Source organism: Rhinolophus hipposideros (genome assembly GCF_964194185.1).
Source record: "Rhinolophus hipposideros genome assembly, chromosome: 1".
NCBI lineage: Eukaryota > Metazoa > Chordata > Mammalia > Chiroptera > Rhinolophidae > Rhinolophus > Rhinolophus hipposideros.
The window spans coordinates 33,625,386-33,648,346 of NC_138047.1; the positions used below are offsets into that span (position 1 = coordinate 33,625,386).

Here is a 22,961-nt window from a genome sequence, read left to right on the forward strand (position 1 = left end):
CAGATCTCCCTCTCCCCACAGCATTTTGAGAAGTGTTAGTAAAAAAATTTCACATATGATAATTATCACGACTTTCATTTTTCTTTCTAGCTTATCAGCAATTTATATTTTTTATCATATATTGGATAGTTATTCTGATTTACATTATAGGTTATAGTTATGATTGTAGCATACTTTTTTGATTCATATAAATAATCCTCTAATTCTGGCTAGATTTTTTGTTTTTTATATCCTCCCATTACTGGGCTTACATTCCTTTATTTTAATGTCAATAAATTCCAAGGAATTTGCTTGGAATTTAATTTGCTTCCTAGGAACTTAGAGATTTCCTTTTAGTTACCCTTTTCATCACCTTTTTCTGAATCTTCAATTCTCTAATAAAATTATTTTCTATTATGCCAAATAAATCTTCCCTCTGTCAGGAAATTTTAGTTACCTTGGACAAATAAATACCATTTTGTCCTCAAGAATTATCTGGTTCATCATGACAATAGTATTCTCATATTCTTCAAAAATAACATGGTCGTATAAGACAGATATCCCTCATGTTTTAAAAATTTAACAAATAAAACTGCATCATGGAAAATTAGTAGCCAATGAGTGCTTCCCAATTCTGAACAAATTTTTTGTAAAGTAATTATCTCCATTATTATTAGCTCTTGAGTCATTCATTGAAAATACACTTATTAGGCACCGAGCATGTATAATACATACATTACACATAGATTTCTTTTTGGTAGAAGAGTTTTAAAAATATCCTGATAAAGGCCGTGCCACCGCCCGCGACAGCCTGGCTCTGTGATGTCTCAGCCGCCGCCCATTCAACACTGGATGCACAGAGTTTCCCACATTTTAGTTCCTTTCTTCCCTGAGGGCTCCTCTGCATCTTCCTCAAGCACATGGCCCCCTAGAAGAACCCTTCTATTTGTAGCCTCTGTGGCTCTGGCACTCAGGGTGCCTTTTGTTGAGAGGATCCTTTATCAAGCAGAAATGCCCTGAACAACGAGAATCAAGATCACTGAGCTACATCCCCACCTAAAGTGTGTGCCTTGTGGAGGGTACTTCATTGAGAACACAATCATAACAGAATATCTGCACTCCTTCTGTAATACAGTATTGTATGTTACCTGTTGACCAGCAAGTACTGCCCTATCTGTGATGTTCAAGTTCACAAAACTAGACCACTATTAAATATAAGGTCAGATAACATTCTTCAAGGTACGATATACCAATTGGTTCCAGGCCTTTTCAAAGATGAAATGAAGAGAAGGAATTTTTATGCAGTTCATCTTTTAGTTGGTGCTGCCAAATGCTCTAATGAAGATAGAGGAGAAGTTGCCGATGAAGATAAGAGAATTATAACCGATGATGAAATAATAAGCTTATCCATTGAATTTTTTGACTAGAACAGATTAGATCAGAAGGTACACAAAGACCAGGAGAACCCTCAAGAGGAGGTGAATGAAGAGGATACTTACCATGCCTAGCAGCAGTGACCGTGATGTACCTAAGAATGTTTCTCAGAAGTAAAATGGTCATATCTAATACTTTCCAAATTTATGTCATGTATTATATGAAGAGGAACATTTACAGGATTACTGTACACCAATTGATACTACCTACATTTAATTTAGAGAAGGAATGGTCTGCCTCCTTTGAAATACAGAGTTTGACCTACTTGTAAAAGAATGACTATCAGTCAGCAGAGAGATAGACTGACAAATGCTGAAGAACTGGAAAGTGACTCTGGAAGTGAGAAGGCCCCGCAGGAAGTATTCCCTCCACCTCTTTTTGTTGGCCTAGCCCCAGCACTCCAGTTCAGTCTCATCCTCACAGTTTCCTCACATTTGCAGTATTTTGAATGGAACCAGCAACAGGCCCAATAATAACCACCAATCTTCTTTTGCCAATAGACCTCGAAAATCGTCAGTTAATGGGTCATCAGTGACTTCATCTGGTTGATGCCTGAGAGTGTTGAGGAAAAAATTTTAAAGCCCTGATTTACTCCAATATCTTCATGCCATTCCAGCTTTATAGATGTGAATACATGTGACTGTTGTTCAATTTGCTTTCTTTTGTAGTGACATTAAATTTGGTTATAAAAGATGGACTGGATGTGATATTCATATGGACATTAATTGAAAGATTGTTCCTATAAAGAATTGGTTACTGAGCAGGCAGGCAAGAGTGTCTTTTTCTGTGTTAGGAAGATATGAAATGGTTACTGTAACCATTGTTTGGATTTGAAAATATTCTGCTGTGAATATAAACATTGGGCCACAGTTTGTTAATCTCAACTAATGCCTACATAACATTCTCCTTGGTTGTTCTTCTTATTAAGCTGTTTTGTGAACTTGGAAATTCAACAAAGAAAGAATAAGCATAGAATAAAGCATTCTATGCAGCCATGTCACTGTGAATAACAATTTATTGCATACTTAGCCATTTTGATTCTTATGTGATTTTTACTTCACTATTGCTAACACAAAACCTATCAAAGGAAAGTGAACTTCAGTTTTACAATCTGTATGTCTAAAAATGGGTACTACCATTTATTTTACTGACTTGTTTAAATGATTCACTTTTGTAAGAATCAGATGGCATTATGCTTGTACAATGCCATGTTGGTATATGACATAACAGGAAATAGTAGTGTGTGATATATTTATAAATACTATAAAAAATATTGTGTTTCATGCATTCAGAAGTGGTTGTCAAAATTCTCCCAACTAGTTTGACCTTTACAAGTACCCTACGTTTGAAAATATTTTTATTGTGGATATCTAATTCTAAAGTCTGTTCCATTGGAAAAAATTGGCAAATCATAATACTGACTTGTCTAGTGATACATGTTTACTTTTAAAATATATTGTTGCAGTAAAGGAAAACTTTTAAATTGAAAAAAAAATCCTTATTCAAATGGATCCCTCCTAAAGTATTAGAGATTTAAATGTAACCCTGTTTAGTGGTATCACTGATGTTTATAATATGGTGTCATGTTGTATATTAATTCAGGGAATTTCTCTGAGTAGGGGTATCTAGTTTAGTTTTATTCAGCACTTTTGATAAGCTTGTTTTCACATTTTTATCTTCACAGAACTTCTTTCATTTACTATACTCCTAGGAGAAGCCACATTTTACCTCCCTATGTAAAAACTTTAAATTTATATTTCTCCAGAAATTTATATTTCTCCAAATATAGTATCCTTCTTTGTTTATTTGTTTCAATGGCACTATCATAGAAGGATGTATTATTCCAATCTTGGCTTAGGAGATATCTCAATTAGATTATCGATGCACATATGTATTAGTTTTCTTCTGACCACTGCTTTTCTTTGTTTGTAGCTTAAGAGTATTCTGTGCTGTTGTGAGGAGAGTATGGAGATGAAGAGCTTCTTCATGCAGGACAGGCTTGGAGCAAAATCCTAGGGCACAATCTGGCATCATTTCTACCGGTAGCCAATGAACCATATGCTGGTTACTCTTGAATGAAAGTGCTCCCAGTTCACAAACAGAAAGGACAAATAGATACTTCCAACAATCACTTTTTAGGGTTTCAGGTCTGAGTCCTGAGTCAATAGTCTCCCATACACGAACAAGCAAAAACTAAAGTAGTTGTTTTACTAGAACCTATCTGTGAAATTGCTCTGTGAAGCATCAGCCACATTTAGGTAGGGAGTTTTGGCAATGATGAGCACAGACGCCAGTGCTCTCAACTTAGGCATCAATGAACGCAAGCCGTTTTGGAATGAGTTATTCATTTATTCATTACAAATGAATAACTACCCATTTGCACTTCTTAATCCCTTCACCTTTTCCACCCAATCCCCCACTTCCTTCCCATCGGGCAACCAACAGTTCTTTGTATCTATGAGTTTGTTTCTGTTTTATATGTTTGTTTAGATTCCACATGTAAGTGAAATTATATGATATTTGTCTTTCTCAGTCTGACTTATTTCACTTAGCATAATACCCTCTAGGTCCATCCATGTTGTAGCAAATGGTAAGATGTCATTCACCACAAAAGTGCACTAGAGGTGCTAACTCAAATGCTGAGGTCATTCATATCCAGTGCTGAGGCTCAGAGGCTGCCATTTTTGGCTGACTTTGTTGTTGTGGTGAATCTGTTGTTTTTGATATTAGTTACCCTAAGAGACATTATCACAGCTAGTCAGAGAAGAAAACAGTAGCATTAAGTAATTGTTAAGGAGCATAAATCCTTAAGGTTCACTTAAGAATCTGCTACCCTACCTCCAATTTTTCACTCTGGGGACTCAATAATAATTTGATAAGTATTTTAGAAAAGAGTCAGAAGTTTCTAAAGAGTAGGTGGGGTAGAGTCAGATAAATACATATATTTTTACTTTTATTTACTTAATTTTAATTTTTTGTTGTGATAAAATACCTCTAACGTACAATTTATTGTGAGTAACATCTTGTACTTCAACCATCACCACTATCTAATTCCAGAACATTTTTATCATCTCATACCCTTAAAGGAAACTTCAGAGCCTTAGGTAGTCACTCTCCTTCCACATCTTCCTCCTAGTTCCTGACAAACACTAATCTCTTTCCTCTGTCTATGAATTTGCCAATTCTGGGTATTTCATACAGTGGAAGCATATTGGCCTCTTGTGTCTGGCTTTTTTCACTTAGCATACTGACTTGTAGTTCATCCATGTTGTAGCATGTATCTGTACTTCATTTCTTTTTATGGTGAAAAAGTATTCTATTGGATGGATAAACCACATTTGTTCATCCATTCATCAGTTGATAGACATTAGGTTGTTTCCACCTTGTGGCTACTGCACATAGTGTTGCTATGAATATTCTTGTACAAGTTTTTGCTTGAATACCTGTTTTCGGTTTTTTTGAGTATATACCCTAGAGTGGAATTTCTGGGTTATATGGTAATTGTATGTTTAATTTATTGAGGAATCAAAAGCACTGTTTCTACAATGGCAGCACTATTTTATATTCCACCAGCAATGTACAAGGATTTCTGTTTAATTTTTAATTAAATAAAGGAGAAAATAGTTACAAATGTGAAAGGTTTCCAAAAGTTATACACGAATATTGTGAACTGCTAAATGCTAGTAACTTGAAATTCTAAAATCGGTGTTTTGACAATATAATACTCCAAAGTTGACACCGAAAATTTGTACAGGTTAGTAACTACGACTAAATCTTTTTCTTTAAAAATATGGTTTTACAGGTGATTTCTACCAAACTTTAAAGGAAGACATGTCTATTGTACACAATTTATTTTCTACAGCAGAAAAGCAAAGGGGATGTACAACGTAAATTTTGATGTGAGTGTAACTTTGATATCTGTATCAGTCAGGCTCTCGGCAGGAAGCGGTTTGCACACTCTCACTGTAGAACTGAAAAGATTTTAATGAAGGGACTCTTTACAATTGAATGGGCTGACTTTAGGAAAACCAACAGAGAATAGTTTTACACTCAGGCTTACAACAGTGTCACAGCCAATGTCACTCTTTGGCCTAAAGGGGCAATTTGCAGGAATACTTTGCAAAATTCAGAGTGGAGCTGGGACCTTTGGTAGAAAGATGTATCAAAATGGAATCTAATAGAAAAGAAATTGGGGGAAAAATAACCAGACTGCATTCATTTCTGGTCCTTGAATCCCCTGCCAGAGGTGATAAATGACAACTGTACCAGAAGCCAGAGGGCAAAGGAATCCACTGATGGAATCCATTCAGTTACATTCCATGATACAGGGAAAAGAAGAGAAAAGAATATAGAACAAATCCAGAAAGGCAAATGAAAAAATATCCAGTAGAATGTCAAAACTACATGAAGATGCAATGAGAAAATAAATTTACAAGCCAATTCCCTTTGGAGTATAGATGAAAATTTTCTAATGTTAATTAGCCAACAAAATTCAGCAGCATATTTCTAAAACATATACCATAGATCAAAAATGATTTACCTCAGGAATGCAAGGACAGTCAATATCAGAAAATGAAGTAACATGATTTATCACACTAATGGATGCAGAGGAAACATCATATGATCATCTCAGCATATGCAGAAAAAGCTTTTGATAATGTTCAAAATCCATTTGAATTTTTTTTTTTAAAGTAGGACTAAAAGGAAACTTCCTTAATGAGATAAAATCCATCTTTACCCATCTCTATTGGCACCCATCCCCAATTACAATATAAAGCAAAACAAGCAAATTAGCAAGCATAAAGTAATACCAAATTCATAATATATTTAAAAAATTTCAGAAGCTTTAATATGAGGAATTAGGCAAAACTCTGATATACTACTGTTTAACATAGTACTGGAAGTTCTGTCCAATTAAATACAAAGCAAAAAAAAAAAAGAGAAATGTATGTGAATTAAAAGAAATCTTTAGTATTTGTAATTAATTGATCATTTACAAAGAAAACCCCATATAATAAGCAGACAAACTATCAAGGCATTGCAGCAAGATCGATATGCAAAAATCAATAGCACTTCTTGGCAACAGGAATAAACATTTAGAAATTGAAATAGAAAATAGGATACTATTACAATCACATTAAAGACAATGAAACATCTAGAAATTAACCACCCAATTCCTGAAATAAGAAAGTTTAGAATGCATTCCCAATGTCTTGTTTTCTTTTGCTCCCACATCTAATTTACTACTGTCTAAAGTATTTCCCAAATCTGTGCACTTCTCTTCACCTCCATTATTATCAATTTGTTGAAGCAACCATCAGGTCTAGATAGCTCTTCAATAGTCACCACAGTCAAAATTAATAGGCAGTTGCCAGACTCAGAGAAAATATTTGCAACATTAAAAAATAAACTTTTTTATTATATACTGTATGGCATGGTTACTATAGTTAATACAGTTTGGTACCTACACCCTATCCTAATCGGTTCTGAACCAATGCTTTTGTGGTTTATCTGTGCACTGGAACTTTCAACAGCCCCTGTGTTTCCCAGGGAGCCCAGTGTGTTGCCAAGAAAAAGAAAAATCTTTTAATTTTAGAATAGTTTTATATTTACGGAAAATTTGCCAAGGAGTTAACAATGGGGGGACTGGTTGCAGGGTATATATAAACTCTCTGTACTATCTTGGCCGTGCATTGCATATAAATTCTGGCACTTAAGAGGTAGGTTTGACTCGGATGGAGGGTAAAGAGGAAAGACGAGCAATTAATAATAAATTGTAAGTATGCAGAACGTAATCTACTAGTGTTTTGTTGTAAATTGAGAAGTAAGATCAACTCAATTTGTGAGCGTCAAAACAAGCCAAGAATACTTCAAACCAAGCATATCAGACAGGAGACTTCCGGTCAAGATGGCAGAGTAGGTAAATGCTGTGCTTGCCTTCTCCCAAGACCACATCAAAATTACCACTAAATTACAGAGCAACCACCCTAGAGAACCACCTGAAGACTAGCTGAATAGAGCACTTATAACGAAGGATATGAAGAAGAAGCCATGTTGAGACTGATAGGTGGGGCAGGTGCCTTTGAGGAGCCCTCCCCACACCCAGCCTACAGGCTCCGGTGGACACTAAATCTGAGTCTCCATCAAACTCACTCAAGTCTGGTGAGTCCCTGAGAACCCACTCCACCCAACACATGCACAGGCAGAAACCTCGTTCAGCAGCTGTTACTCACAAGCGGCTGGCCTTGGCCCATACTGCGGACTTTCCTAAAATCTCTGAAAGATCCAGAAACCTCATATGAGAACCACCTGGCTTTTGTGTGCCCTGTACCTCTTGCTAATTGACCCCAGTCCAGTGCTAGTATCAGCCAGCCTCAGTTCCCAGCATAAACTCTTCCAATCCCAGCAGTGCCTCCAAGCCCAGCACAGGCAGCCACCAACCACAGATCACTTTGTAGCTACTACCATGTGGCAAGTCTTCAGTCAATTTTGTCAAGAAATAAAAGAGAGGACCCAAATAAATAAAATCGGAAATGAAAGAGGAAAAGTGACAACTGACACCACAGAAATACAAAGGATTATTAAAAAAAAAAATACTATGAAAAATTTATGCCACAAATTGAACAACCTGGAAGAAAAAGGATACATTTCTAGAAACATACAATTATCCAAGACTGAATCGAGAATAAACAGAAAATTTGAAAAGACCAATAACTACTAATGAAATCAAATCAGTAGTCAAAAAACTTCCAACAAACCAAAGTCCTGGACCATCTCTATTGCAAACTATTTCAAAAATTCAAAAGGAAAGAGGCCTCCCAATCTAATTTATGAGGCCGCAGTACCCTGATTCCAAAACCAGAGAAAGATATTACAAAAAAATAAATATAAAATTATAGGCCAACATTCCTGATGAACATAGATTCAAAAATCCTCAACAAATTACTAGCAAACTGAATTCAGCAATACATTAAAAAGATCACACACCATGATCAACTGAGATTTATTCTTCAGATGCAAGGTTGGCTCAATATCCACAAATCAATTAACATGAAACACCAAATAAACGAAATGAAGGATAAAAATTATATGATCATATCAATAGATAAAGAAAGATATTTGCCAATGATACATCTGATAAGGGGTTAATATTCAAATTTTATAAAGTACTCATATAACTCAACACTAAAAAAAACAAACAACCCAATTAAAAAATGGGCAGAGAAACTCAGTAGACATTTTTCGGAAGAGGACATACATATGGGCAATAAACATATAAGAAGATGCTTAGTGTCAGTAATCATCAGAGAAATGCAATTTCAAAATCACTTCACACCTGTCAGAATGGCTGTCATCAATAAATCAATAAACAAGTGCTGGTGAGGATGTGGAGAAAACGTAACCCTTGTGAATTGGTGGGATTGCAAATTGGTGCGGCCACTATGGAAAACAACATGGAGTTTCTTCAAAAATAATATAAATGGAACTGTTTTATGACCCAGCAATTTCAATTCTGGGTGTTTATCCAAAGAAATCCAAAACACTAATTTGAAAAGATATATGCACCCCTATGTTCACTGCAGTATTAGTTACAATACCAAGGTATGGAAGCAATCTAAGTGCCCATCAATAAATAATTGTATAAATAAGTGGTAAATATATACAATAGAATATCACTTGGGCATAAAAAAGTATGTCATTTTACCATTTGTGACAACATGGATGGACCTAGAGGGTATTATACTAAGTGAAATAAGTCAGATGGAGAAAGACAAATACCATATGATTTCACTTATATGGGGAGTGTAAAGAGCAACATAAATGAATATACAAAACAGACTAATCGATAAAGAGAACAAACTGATAAGTTTGCCAGATGGGAATGGGGTTGGGAGAGTGGGTGGTAAAGGTGAAGGGATTACAAAGTAGAAATCGACGGGGATGTAAAGTACAGCATAGGGAATATAGTCAATAATATTGTTATAACTCTGTATGCTGTCAGTGGGTATAGTAACCTTATCAGGGGGATTACTTCCTAAATTATATAAATGTCTAACCACTATACTGTACACCTGAAAATAATCTAATATTAACATAAACTGTAATTGAAAAATAAAAAGAAAACATTTTTTTAAAAGCATACCAACCAATAAAGCAATCATAATGACCATCATCAACAAAATTGTAAGGTATAAATAAAACCATTTCTTAAGTTGTTCAATTGTAAAATAGCAACATTTATGTATATTAATGTTTATCATTAATCATTTAATAATTTAACAAATATTTTTGAACTTTCAAAGTATGATACTGGGCTCAATTGAGGAACATAAAAATGTGCATTTAAATTAAATTTAGGAGTTTTCTAAATATTTTTATCACATTAGTACGTGAATTAGCATGCCATATACAGAATTTCTGAAACTCATAAGCATATTATTTTTGTGTTGTTTTTTGTTGCTGTTTCCTTGTTATTTTAAAATTTATTTCTCATAGACTAAAAACATCAATTTAAAATTTCTAGGGAAAGTTCATTATTATATACGCCATTCAGTTTCTAATACTTGATTATCTTTTAAAATATAATTTGGCATTGTTTGTAGTATCTTTGCCTGTGAAGAAAAACTGAAAATAGTTTTTGTAGATATTGCTAAAATTTGAACTTCTACTCCCCTTTTATTCCTCTTCTCTGTGAAACTTGTCAGATTCAACATTATTCTTAGGTTCAAAGCTATTTTTAATTTAACATTACCATTCAGCTTCTCTTTTATATGCAAAAGCTTACAGTACTAAAATGTTCTCACTGAATGTACTGGCTCTACATTCTATAACTACAATAAGATAAAGTCAAAAAACAGGTAAAAACTTCCTTCAACATGGATTTTTATTCTATAACTTATACAACCTCCTTCTAGTATAACATCTAAATTTTATTTGAACAGAAAATACATCTTTAAGTCTGTTTTATACATACTTTTTTCAGGTAATAATATATCCTAGAGATCTCTCCATCATCTTATGTAGCGATATTCTTCATTCCTCTGTATAGCCATCTCATAATTCATTGGATGCACTATTGTTTATTCAACCAGTACCCAAATAATAAACATTTAGAAGGGACAAGTGCTTAAGATATCTTTTCTAACTTCCAGGCTTTAGAACTCCCTCTTGTATTGTCTTTGTGAACTGTTCAAACATAAGGCATAGAGATATTCTATCTTCTGGCCCTTTCTAGCTTTCTGGGCCGCCCTTTTCATTTGTATCAATTGTGCCTGTTCTGCTATACTTGAATTCTGTTCTACGCAGATTCTCTTTCCATTTTGAAGAGGATGACACCTGCCTACGATAGCTTCTCCAGACCCTGCTGCAGGTCCCATGCTGTCATCTGCAACGTGGAGAATGTGCAAAACCTGCCTAGTTTCAGATGTTCTCCTAAGGTCCGCTGCTCTTTCCTGGAGCATCTGTGAGGATATGTTTTTTTTTCCTGGTCTAACGTCTGTGAGATACCTCGTAACTGCCTTCTGTCCCAAATGTTGATACTACACAGCTTGTATAGCCATAGAGTTTGTCACCATATTTAGCAAATAAAAAAAGATGTGCCATATCTAACCGATAAATATTCAGGATGCTCAGTTAAATTTGAATTTTAGTTGAACAATGTATAATTTTACATTGGTTTTATTTATACCTTACAATTTTGTTGCTGAAGGTCATTATGATTGGTTGGTTGGTTGGTTGGTACACTTAAAAAACTTTTTTTTTTCATTTTCCAATTACAGTTTATATTCAATATTATATTAGTTTCAGGTGTACCATATAGTGGTTAGACATTTAACTATATCCCATTTAACATTTGGGACATACTTGCATTACAAATGATTCAAATTGAACTAAATGTCTTACATTTTATCTGGCAAGTTAATTCAATTTCTTTTTTTTATCTTTATGGATATACTCAGGGAGATTTAAAAGCAATACCACTACAGTGGTCATCAACACAGAATTCCTACTTTTTTGTTTGTTTTTAAATTTTTATTTTGGCTATATCTTATAGTTATTAATGATCCTTTTTATATATTCACTTTTTATTTATTTGAATTACATAATAACAGGTGTGTTTCCAGAAAGATATGGCTTTCTAATTTTACCTTTTTGTAAATATCCAGGGATATCGGCAACTAGAGAAGTGTTGTGGAATGAATGTTTGTGTCCCCCCAAATTCATATGTTGAGATCCTAACCCCCAGTGTGATAGTATGCGGTGGGTGGCTTTGGGAGGCGATTGATTCATGAGAGTGGAGCTTTCTTGAATGGATTAGTGTCCTTTTAAAAGAGGCCCTAGAGAGCTCTTTCTCCTCTTCTGTCACAGAGGACACAGACAGAAGACCATCTATGAACCAGGAAGCAGGTCTGCACTGAATCTGCCCCCACCTTGATCTTGTACTTCTCAGTTTCCAGATTTGTGAGAAATAGATGACTGTTTTTTAAAGCCACCCAGTCCATGGTTTTCTGTTATAGCAGCCTGAACTAAGACAAGATGCATCAGTGTTAAATTCATCTAGCTCTGCTTCAAATATGTGTGTTTAGGGTATTGATTCTGTTGGTGGTAAGGACTTTTGATAGGTCACTAATTTATAGTAAGTGTAGTTCATTTTGAAGTAATATTTCCAATTCAATAAATTATATAATGCTTCAAAGGAAGAATCACTATGGCCTTGAAGGGAGAGGGAGATCTTAAGGTAACATTTAAAAGAGGAAAAAAAAAATGACTTGGTGTCTTAGAAGGAAAGAACAAGGGCTCCATCTACATCAATTAGCACTAATTATTCATTAATAAATGTTACAAGGGCAAGGGACCAAAGAGAAGAGGACACAACATTTTCGATTTATAAAAGGAGAAAGGAATTGAGTCCTAAATAAAGAGGCAACAGATGTGTCAACAGTTAAGAAAATGGGAATGGGCTTTTAAAGGTCACAGTACATTCTTGGGATACCAATTCACACACACACAAATGCAAGGGGAAATGTAGCCAACTACCTCCCCCACCACCACCAAAAAAAAAAAAAAAAGCACTAATTTTCTAGGCAAAAAGGGCATATCCAATCTCCCCTACCTCTAAAAATAACAATCACCTTCCATATTTAGTAGAATATGAAGGAATATTTAAGAATAGAATTTAGAAGAATGCTCTTATTCCAGAATACCTGAATATTCTAAATCGGACCTTACTATTTTACAGAAAGTCAATATGAACAAGAACTGAGATTATAGACAAAAAGGGCATAAAAGCAACAAACAACACAAGAAAATGCACAGAAACAACTTCACATAAAATGGTGTCTGTGATGGAAAAGTACCCATTATGGAGGGTAGAAGATAGTATGATTCTAAGAACTTTAAAGGGAAAAAAAACAAAGGAAATATATGAGACTAATAATATTTTAAAATTTTAATGAAGGAATTAATTTCAAATCATTAAGGCACATTTCAACTGACTGCCAGTCCACCACCTTCCCTACCACCATAGGAGAGCATAGAACAGATGAAGAAAGGCCAAGAAGGAATGTTAAGGCGCTTGTAGGTGGACCTTGACCTTTACAGCTTGCTCTTTTTAATGTTTCCATACAAGGAAAATAAGGCATATTGAATATCACATGCTATTTGATAAAGTAACTATTAAATTGGTGCAAAAGTAATTGTGCTTTTTGCAATTATTTTTAACCTTTTAAACTGCAACTACTTTTGCACCAACCTAATATTTTTTTCTGTAGTTCAGACATGTGTTTTGAAGTGTTGGACTGCAAATGGAATAGAGAATGCTGAAAATATATTTCCTGGTTAGTTTTAGTGATAATTTCGGTAGGCTCTAGATATTTTCAAGGTTTTTGCAAACTTCTTGAAATGTTTTTAACTAAGATAAAAATAAATTATGTCAAACATCCCTCTTAGGAAAGGGAGGGTTAGAACACAAAAAAATAATATTTTGGATTTTGGAATTCTCCAAAGTCTTTTCCTTATTGCACTGGATTGCTAAAGATGCTATTGAAAGAGAAGGGCCATTAAATGCTATGCAAAAATCAGGTCCACTGAAAGTAGGAAGTTGAATTATAAGTGACAAGAGGCAGATCATTAACCTTCTACAGTGTCACTTTAAGAACAAGTTAAAATCCAGTCTAAAAGTAATCAAAGTATACCAGAGAAGTGAAGACTACATAGATAAGGAATAGAAACTTAGATTTCAAATGGAAGAGTAAGGAGGTTATTTTGTTTTTGAAAAGTATATTTTTAGCATCAGTTTTAAGTGTGGTAGAAGTTCTGTAATAATGAGTTACAGAACTCATTATTCTGTAATAGGTTAAAATATTAGAACACACTGATGATTATGCCCACAGAAGAAATATATAAAACTTTGTTAGATTCAGCTAGGATGAGAACAGAGCTGCACTGCCCAGGAGAGTACCCACTAGCCATATGTACCTTTAAAGCACTCAAAATGTGATAGTCCAATGAGATGTACAGTAAATATGAAACACAGGATTTCAAAATCTTAGTATGAAATAAAATGTAAAAATCTCAACAATATATATTGACATGTGTTAACATTATAATGTTTTGTGTATACTGAGGATAAAATATTATTTCACTTAATTTCACCTGTGTGTAGTAAAAACTTTAACCCTGCTCAAAGAGAAGCCTGGCCTATGCCTTCAGCCCTTGGAAGGTAATCTCTAAGCCCTTGGAATGTCCCGCTGATAAGGATGTCTGTTTATCTGGAAGTCCTGGGCACCAGCAGACAGTCTAACAATGTGATTTATGAAAGGGGCTTTGAGCCACATGGTACCAGCTCAAACCTGGGAGGGGCTAGAGACTGAAGTCAGCCATGTGGGCAGCCGACCCTGTCTCTGTGACAGAGAGCCAACTGAAACTCTGGACGCCATGTCTCTAGTGAGCTTCCCTGGCTGGCAATACTCTGTGCATATTGCCACACATTGTTTCTGGGAAAGTTACCACTGTCCATGACTCTGCTGGAGAACACACATGGAAGCTCCACATGTGGAACTCTCCCTGACTCTGCTCGTGCATCTCTTCCCTTGACAGATTTTAACCTGTACCCTTCTGCTGTAATAAACCCTAACCAACCAAATGCTTTCAGTGAGTTCCATGAGGCCTTTTTAGCAAATTATCGAAACCAAGAATGGTCTTACTCATATAGACTCTGAACTTGCTCCTGGTGTCAGAGGCGACGGTGGTCTTGAGGACCCTCAAATTTGCAGTTGGTATTAAAAGTGAGGATGGTCTTCCTGATGAGTCCGGAATTTTGCCCCTGTTTCTCTTTACTCTATTTACTGTGACTACTAGAACTTCTGAAAGTATGCATACCTCATTTTTTGTGGCTTGCGTTGTATTTCTTTGGGAAAGCACTAAGGTAGAATCAGTGTCTAGCAGGAGAAGGTGGAATAAGGCAGGATGAGCTACAACAGCTAAATGTAAGAAACAATTATTTAAATGGCAATTTAAGTTCATAAATTTGTTTGGATTCTAATCATCTGTTTGGAACATAGTGTGGTCGATGTCATGAGTTTGGTTAACAGTAGGAGTGTGTACATTCAGTTTCCTGCCTAGTCTGTTTGACACAATGCTTACAGTGCTCTTTGAGAAAGGAGATTAAGGAGAGAAATTCTAGATTGGAAAGATTGAATAGAAAAGAATTACTTAAGAAAACATATTACTATGATTTTTTTTTTCATTTTACGCTGGTAAAAGAAACAATTTACATTTTGTCCTTGGTCATATTTTTTTCGTTAAGGTGTTTAAAGCATATTTGATATATTATCTCATAATCCTGGCCAGGCTGTATCAGGCATCAGAACAAATTATGAGATTGAGATAGGATATGAACTCTAAGTAAGAGATGAGGCAGGAAACAAGAACCACCTCTTAGATTAAGGGGATCAAGATCTGTACTAAAGAAACAAGACTTTAAATGCCAGTATAAGAAAAGTGATAAACCATCTAAAAATGAGCTAGAACCATGGAATACATTCAAAGTTTCAGATGAAGAGAAAAGTCAGGACAATGCTGCCTAAACCTGAAATTATGCCTCATTTTCAAGGAGATCTGGGTGCTTGTCACATAGAAAGCATTGCATAAATATTTATTGAAATAATGAGAAATAAAACAATAAAGGATTGCCAGACAAGGAGGCATTTGCTGTTCTGTTATTCAGACTCTTCATCCAGCTGTCAGATCTTGATATGTGTTATATGAGGATTTAAGGCACAGGAAGGGACAAACTCACATTTATTGATCGCTTAGTGTATGCTAGACACAATCCTGGGTACACTTAATCCTTAATAAAATTCAAGTAGTAAGTATTAAACTTTCATTTTTATATGATGGTCCTGAGACTCCAGTAGAATAAGTGAGCAGTCCAAAGTGGATAATCCAAAAGTTGGGCTGATTCTTCCAAATGTCATGCAAGTCTTAAGTGGATGGCAGTTCCGTGGCTAATAAGGAAATCTAGTTATTCTGATCCCCATACACATTTCCAGACATGATTAATTTCATATAAGCAGGAAATGGAGTTAATTAAGAAAAAATGGCTACTTGATATCCTATTAGTACTATGTTCGAGAACGCTGGTTCCTTTTAGGAGTCAAAGACGACATAAAACATTTCACTTGAAGGCGTTTAGTCTAGAAATCCAAAGAAACCCTAATTTATTTTATTCCAAACCTGCTGGAAGGCTACTTGGGACATTTGTTCACTATTTAGGTGATACTATCCCTTTTATTTACAGTCTGTTTTTAAGGAAGACTCATTCTGCCAAGGCTCTCAGCCAAGACTAAACCCTTCATCAGTTCTCTTGGTCCCATCTTTCGTTAGGATTTGTTCTACCAAACAGCCTCTCTATAGCATTCTATTGTTTCCATAGGGTGCTTCCTTTCAGCCTACAGCCATCCTTATTTTTCTTGCCATCAAGTTATTTTCTTATGGATAATTTCAGTCTTGTAATTGATTACCTTTTGCTTCCCCTGGAAAGCTCATATGCACATGAGCCAAATTTGAGTGAATTTTAATAGCCTAGGATATTATAAAATATGTTATTATGTTTAACTTTTCTTATTAGTCTCAATCTTGTATGCTATAGCCAGGTTTTTTCTCCAAGCCATCTTTCTGAAATAAGTCAGGCCAATGATTAGTAGGTAAATAATTTAATAGATAGATGAATAGATATGTAGATCAATGAGATAGTATTGTTACTAACTAATCCTGGTCTTGTTTATACTATAATTTGGATTTGAAATGGTATTTTCTGTCATCCAAGTCTATGAAAATTATGTCTATCTTTTAGAGCCTATATATTCCATCCAGGACCTACTTCTTTTAGTATGTTCTAATCCTTCAACCAGAAGTGCTCTCTCTCTTTTTCTGCTGATCCTCATATCACTTTGTGTATTCTTCTATTAAAACATTAACCTTATTCCTCTCTGTAATTCAGTCTCTGGTTATTTATAGGCTTTCCTAATTCTCCTTTTCTATGTTGTAAGTTTTTCATGACAAGGGTATAGTTCCACTTATTTTTATAACCCACAGTGCACTTAGCAGAAGTGTGTAATTGATATTTAACAGTCGTTGAATTTTATTGAAATGAATTTGGCATGTACTTAGATTTTAAAGTTACCTCAAAATGTATTCAAACTTTGTGTATGTCCCAAACATAAATACATAAACACCTTTTTTTTTTTGGCTGAAGTAACTAACAGTTTCTTTTTATTTGTTCAATTTCCCCAAGATTAGGCAGAAAAATTCAGTATTTTTGGTTTCATGGATAGCCTTGTACCAAGCGATGCTATATTTACTGTCTTTTCAATATTTGAATAAATAAATAGCATGAGTATTATGGAGTAAATGAGACTAGTATGGGTAATAAGGAGAAAATGAACATGAGAGCCAGTGCTTTTGTAGGGAAAAGAGTGAACTTCAGAACACAGAGATTAAAGTTTATACAGTAGAGCTATATTCATGATGTAATGAACAGAGTAGAGAAAATTGTTGAAAAACTGGATAACAAGTACATTTTTAAGTGTTCACAGATGTATCTGTGTTCACTAGGTCAGCATCTAAAAGATGAAAAGAGATGATTTCCTGAGGGGATATGAAGATTGCAGATGTTATAATGGATGTTAAAAGAATGAGGCAGAGGGGAGTTCTAGATTAACTAGAGCAGAGGCAAACTAGCTGAAGCAATTTATTAGAGCAGAAAAAATACCAAAATGAAAAAAAATAGAGATTTTTATTAAAAATGAAGGAAATACCTGGCTATCTTTTCATGTCATTAAATATTGGCTTAAGGTTTCAGACAACCAACTATTGAGTTACTTGCTTTTACATGTGTGTACACCTCTTTGTATTCAGGTGTCCCCATACATCACAGTTAAGTATGCAAAGCCTATAAACTGTGTGCCGCAGCAAAACACTGTGGCTGGCTTTACATAATTCTCTCTATGTAAATATCATAAAAGGTATAATGATATTTGATTCTTACAGTGTTTGTGGCAGATTGTACTTTTCAGAAACGGCCAAAACAATATTTAGTCTCACGTGAATATCTGAAGTCATACAAACCTGAACTGAGACCAATGAGAAAGTTAAAACATAATTACATGCCAGAATGTTTCCTTCAAGCAGTAGAGTTTATGCATACTCCCTTTCAAACTGGGAGGGTCTTTGTGGCATCCTTGCTTAAAAGAATAGGATAGAACTGACACTTTGTGACATCTTAGGTTAGGTTATAAACCATGATACAGCTTCTGCTTGGTTGTGTCTGTGTTGGGCAACTTTGGAGCCCTGAGTCATGATGATGGAAAGACCACTTGAACAGACCACATAAAGAGAGAGAGAGAGAGAGAGAGAGAGAGAGAGAGAGAGAGAGAGAGAGAGAGAGAGAGAGAGACAAAGACACAGAGAGACACAGAGAGAGAGAGAGAGACACACAGAGAGAGAGAGAGAAAGCAGAAAGCCCCAATTATTCCAACCCTCAGATGTTTAAGTCTTCCCAGCTCAGGCACCCAATGATTCCAGTCCTGTCTGACTGTAACCTCTGAGAGACCTGAGCAAGAACCTGCCAGCTGAGCCCAGAACCATGAAGATAATGATAAAGTGATTGTAATTCAAGGCACTAAGTTTTGGGGTGGTTTGTTGTACAGCAATAGACAGAACAGTATTTCCCAAAATGTATGAGGATGTGTCCATTTGCTCAGCTATGAAAGTGAACAGAAAAGATAATTGCTATGGGTCACTTAGTAAGTCTGTGTCGTTGTTAGGGATGTGATTACAATTCAGAGTTTCTGTTTCCAGACCAGTGGTCCACTCTAGTTATGATGGTGGAAAACACAACACACCCTAACATTCATTGGCATGAAAACTTATAACACAATTTACTTTAAAGCTAGATTTTTAAAAAGCTGTTTACTGAACCTGAATAACATAATGTATTATAATGGGTGTTCATTAGCTGAATTTATATCTTATACTAGCATGCTCTCCCAGACGCAAGTATAGTGCTTTAATTATATTTTTAAAGTCTGTTTTGACCAATGTACTTTTTAAAGTAGAATAGGGATATATACAAATATCAATATTTTCCTATTTTAGCAGTACAGAAAAATTGAACAGTACCACAAATGCCTGTGAGTAGTCTCCCTGCTAATTAATTACACTGTAGCTAAACAATTTGCCCATCATCATTTTAAGCTTCCTGAGTGCAGAACACTGAATTGGAAATAAAACAACTGAAGAATAGTCCCTGTTTTCAAAGAGTTTGTAATCTCGATAGAGATAGAAAACAGACACATATGCAGGATAATTCAGAACACTCACAAACCAAAAATAAACAGATTGTCCTTTTCACAAGCTATATTTAAGTGCTGAGGGAATCAAGAGTGAGGTGGTAGACGTAATTTTTTATCTGAAAAGTTATGCTTATTTAGCATACATACTCATGTTTAAAACTCAAGGTATGAATTACACATTTCTAAATATTTAAGTATTCTAAATATTTAAGTATTTAGTGATGTGGTACTAGATTCATTGTCCTTGTTACTAAAAAACTGTTAAGTTGAACTATATGAAACTGCCAATTTTTGAAAGGTTTTACAAAATTGGCTATTTGATGTGGTCCAGCCTGACGAGTCAGTTTGGTGAAGGTACTGTTGCAGGCTCGGACAATAAAGCCATCCCAAGGACCTCAGTCATTTGACATACGTGTAGTCCTCCTTTTATAAAGTGCCAATGACAAGAGAAGCAATATTACTTGAAAATACATGTATTTTATTTATCTCAAACCATTAGCATTCCCATCCACAACCTCCATTCATAATTTTTAATAGTAGAGTGCCTGAGGACATTTATTTTAAAATTTTAATTGCTTCCTTTTAGATTCAAGATAGTTATCAAACATTTTACTGACTGCAAACCTTAGATTGAAGAATTAATTTCATAACTCCAACTCACCCTGGGTTCTCACGGGAGACAAAGCAAGCATCAAACGAGGATAATATTTACAATAATACTATTTTGATTTCATAGTAACTTCCTTTGAGGAGTGTCAAGTGCTTGGAGTCATTATCTAAATAATCATCTTGACAAATGTGGCAGGACAAAAAGTTTAAAAGTATTCGAAATCCTTGAATTCCTGCTGTGATTAGGGTTTTAAAGATGGAGTCAAACTCATCAATTAATAGTCACTGGTCAAAAATAACAAGTTAAAAGAAAACTTGCAATGTGGGGGCATTTCCAAGGGAAAATCTGGTTGGTGATCAGAAATTAACATTACTGCCTTATATTTTAGGTGGTTTTTCCAACCCGTGAAACAGTTTTTAATTACAGCCCAGAACTGATGATATTTATATAAATATTATGCATAATATTACCAGTTTTAGGCTCCTGGTTTATGCTATCTGAAGGGACTTAGAATCTATCCTGAATCAGACTATTATGCACACTGTACAGTCTACAATTTTTGTTTGGATGTTGTAACATTAGGGGAAATGATGTTGCGGGAAATTATATTGCCCTTTCCTCCAAGCTTTGAGAAGCTAAGCAGTGTTTCAAGGAGACGACCAGTTTGGCAAGATGAAATACCAGATCTTCTGTTGCTAACCTATCCCCAACACATAAATTCCATCCCCACACACAATAAATTAAATAGCTATCTCCAAACATGTGATCTTTATATTATATAAGTTAACATGAAAATTGTTTACAAACGATTTTATTCATAAACATCTGTTGATTACTTTTTGTGTGCCAGGCATTACATTAAGTGCTCAGATATATTGAGTCATAATCTATACACAATAATCTATACACAAGCTTTCACTAGTTTCTTTGGGTATTTAATTTCATAGAGTTTTACCAAGTGTCACCCTGACCTATAATAGAGCTTCAGTAATATTTGTAATAGAGAGCAAGAACTCATATCACATTATATTAAGATATTTAAATTGCTGGAACATGCTATATAATATAGACATCAAGCACTGATACTCAGATTCCTAAATATCTCATTTGCAAAGTTTCCCATTTCATAACATCATTGAAATTCTCCAAACCGATAGGTGAGATTTTGAGGTGAAGTAGATTTTATTCTCTGCTTTCCAACTTTCCCCAGATTCTACAGCAGGTGTTGAATTTATAGATAGTCCTTCCCATCTTATATTAGTCTTGTTCCTACCAATGTTGGCCCTTCTCTGGCAGCAGTCATTTTACTTCTTACCTTGCACGAAGCTGTAGGCCCTTGGCTTGGCCTGCTTTTCACAGAAATCAAAGCAAAATTCACTCAGATTTCAACCTTAAGGGGGTGTGATGGGTGTGAAAGGAAAACCAAAATTCTTTCTCTGATAAAGTATATATTATTTTCTTTCTATTTTTAGAGCTTTTCTTTTTCCCTTTTTTTTTTTTTTTTGGCTAAAGAGATGCTTCACGGTTATAATAAATACAGTGCATGCCATCAAGCTTGAATGGTCCTGTTACTCTGGCATCATCACAGTTAGAAGTATGCGGTCTTTATTATTTCCACTGTTCTCATGAGAAAACAAGTTCAGAGGGGCTAAGTAATCTGCTCAAATTACAAAGCTAGTAAAAGACAAAGTTAGATTTTTAACCCAGTTCCACCTGACTAAATCTCATTGTTACTTTTTGTGTTCTTGCTCCCCTAATCAAACATGATGATTTCTGCCTTTAAGTAACTCTCAGCCTTGTGAAGAAATATTTAATTTATTTTAAATTACAAATTACTTATTATTATCTGGACTCAATATATCCTTTTTGGTTAGTTGGTGGTGATTTTGAGACACAAGCTTTGATTGTTATTTTAAAATGCATTGGGAACAGAAAGTGATCAGTATAGTTTGTAGTCAGAGAAGTTTGATGTCTTGTATTTACACAGCAACAAATCTTTTATTTACACAGCAACAAATCTTGTTTCTTTATTTACTAAATTTGTTGGGGTTACATTGCTTAGTAAAATTATATAGATTTCAAATGTAGATTTTTATAATGCATCATCTAAATATTGCATTGCATGTTCACCATCCTGAATCAGTTCTCCTTCCATCACCATATATTCGGCCCCCTTTTCCCTTTTCTACCACTTCCCGTTCCCCCTTACCCTCTGGTAACCACTAAACTGCTGTCTGCGTCTATGAGTCTTTGTTTCTTTGTTTGTCTGTCTTGTTCCTTTTTTGCTTTCAGTTTTATATCCCAGATATGAGCGAAGTCATATGTTTCTTGACTTTTTCTGCCTGATTTATTTCGCCTAAGATGATAATTTCAAGATCCACCCATGTCATTGCAGATGGCAGTATTTCATCTTTGCTTATGGCGGAGTAATATTCCATTTTATATATAATATCATATCTTCTTTATTCAATCATCTATTGAGGGACACTTTGGTTGTTTCCATGTCTTGGCAACCATGAATAATGTTGCAATGAACACAAGAGTGCATATATTCTTTATGGATAAATGTTTTTAAATTTTTTATGTAGATACCCAGAAGAGGGAATGCTGGGTCATATGGTAATTCTATTCTTAATTTTTTGAAGAACCTCCATCCTGTTTTCCATAGTGTCTGTACCAATGCACATTCATACCAGCAGTATATAAGGGTTCCTTTCCCCCACAATCTCTCCAACACTTGTTATTATTTGTCTTATAGATGACAGACATACTAACAGGTGTGAGGTGATAGATCACTGTGGTTTTGATTTGCATTTCCCTACTAGCTAGTGAAGGTAAGGATTTTTTCAAATATCTGTGGGCCGTTGTATGTCTTCTAGGGAGAAGTGTCTGTTCAGGTTCTCTGTCCATTTTTTAATTGGATTGCTTATTTTTTTTGTTGTTGAGTTGTATGAGTTCTATATTTTGAATATTAGCCCCTTATTGGAGGCATTTTTTTTGCAAATATCTTCTCCCATTTGGTTGGTTGCCTCTTTGTTTTGTTGATGGTTTATTTTGCTGTGCAGAAGCTTTTTAGTTTTATA

The 22,961-nt window shown here is 34.9% G+C and overlaps 1 pseudogene across 1 annotated transcript; it reads left to right on the top strand.

The window, feature by feature from the left end:
- The first annotated feature begins 1,005 nt into the window (after positions 1-1,005).
- LOC308498756 (polycomb complex protein BMI-1-like) lies at positions 1,006-1,962 on the top strand (annotated as a pseudogene). Its single transcript has one exon. The product of its transcript is annotated as a polycomb complex protein BMI-1-like (transcript).
- The last annotated feature ends 20,999 nt before the right edge of the window (positions 1,963-22,961 follow it).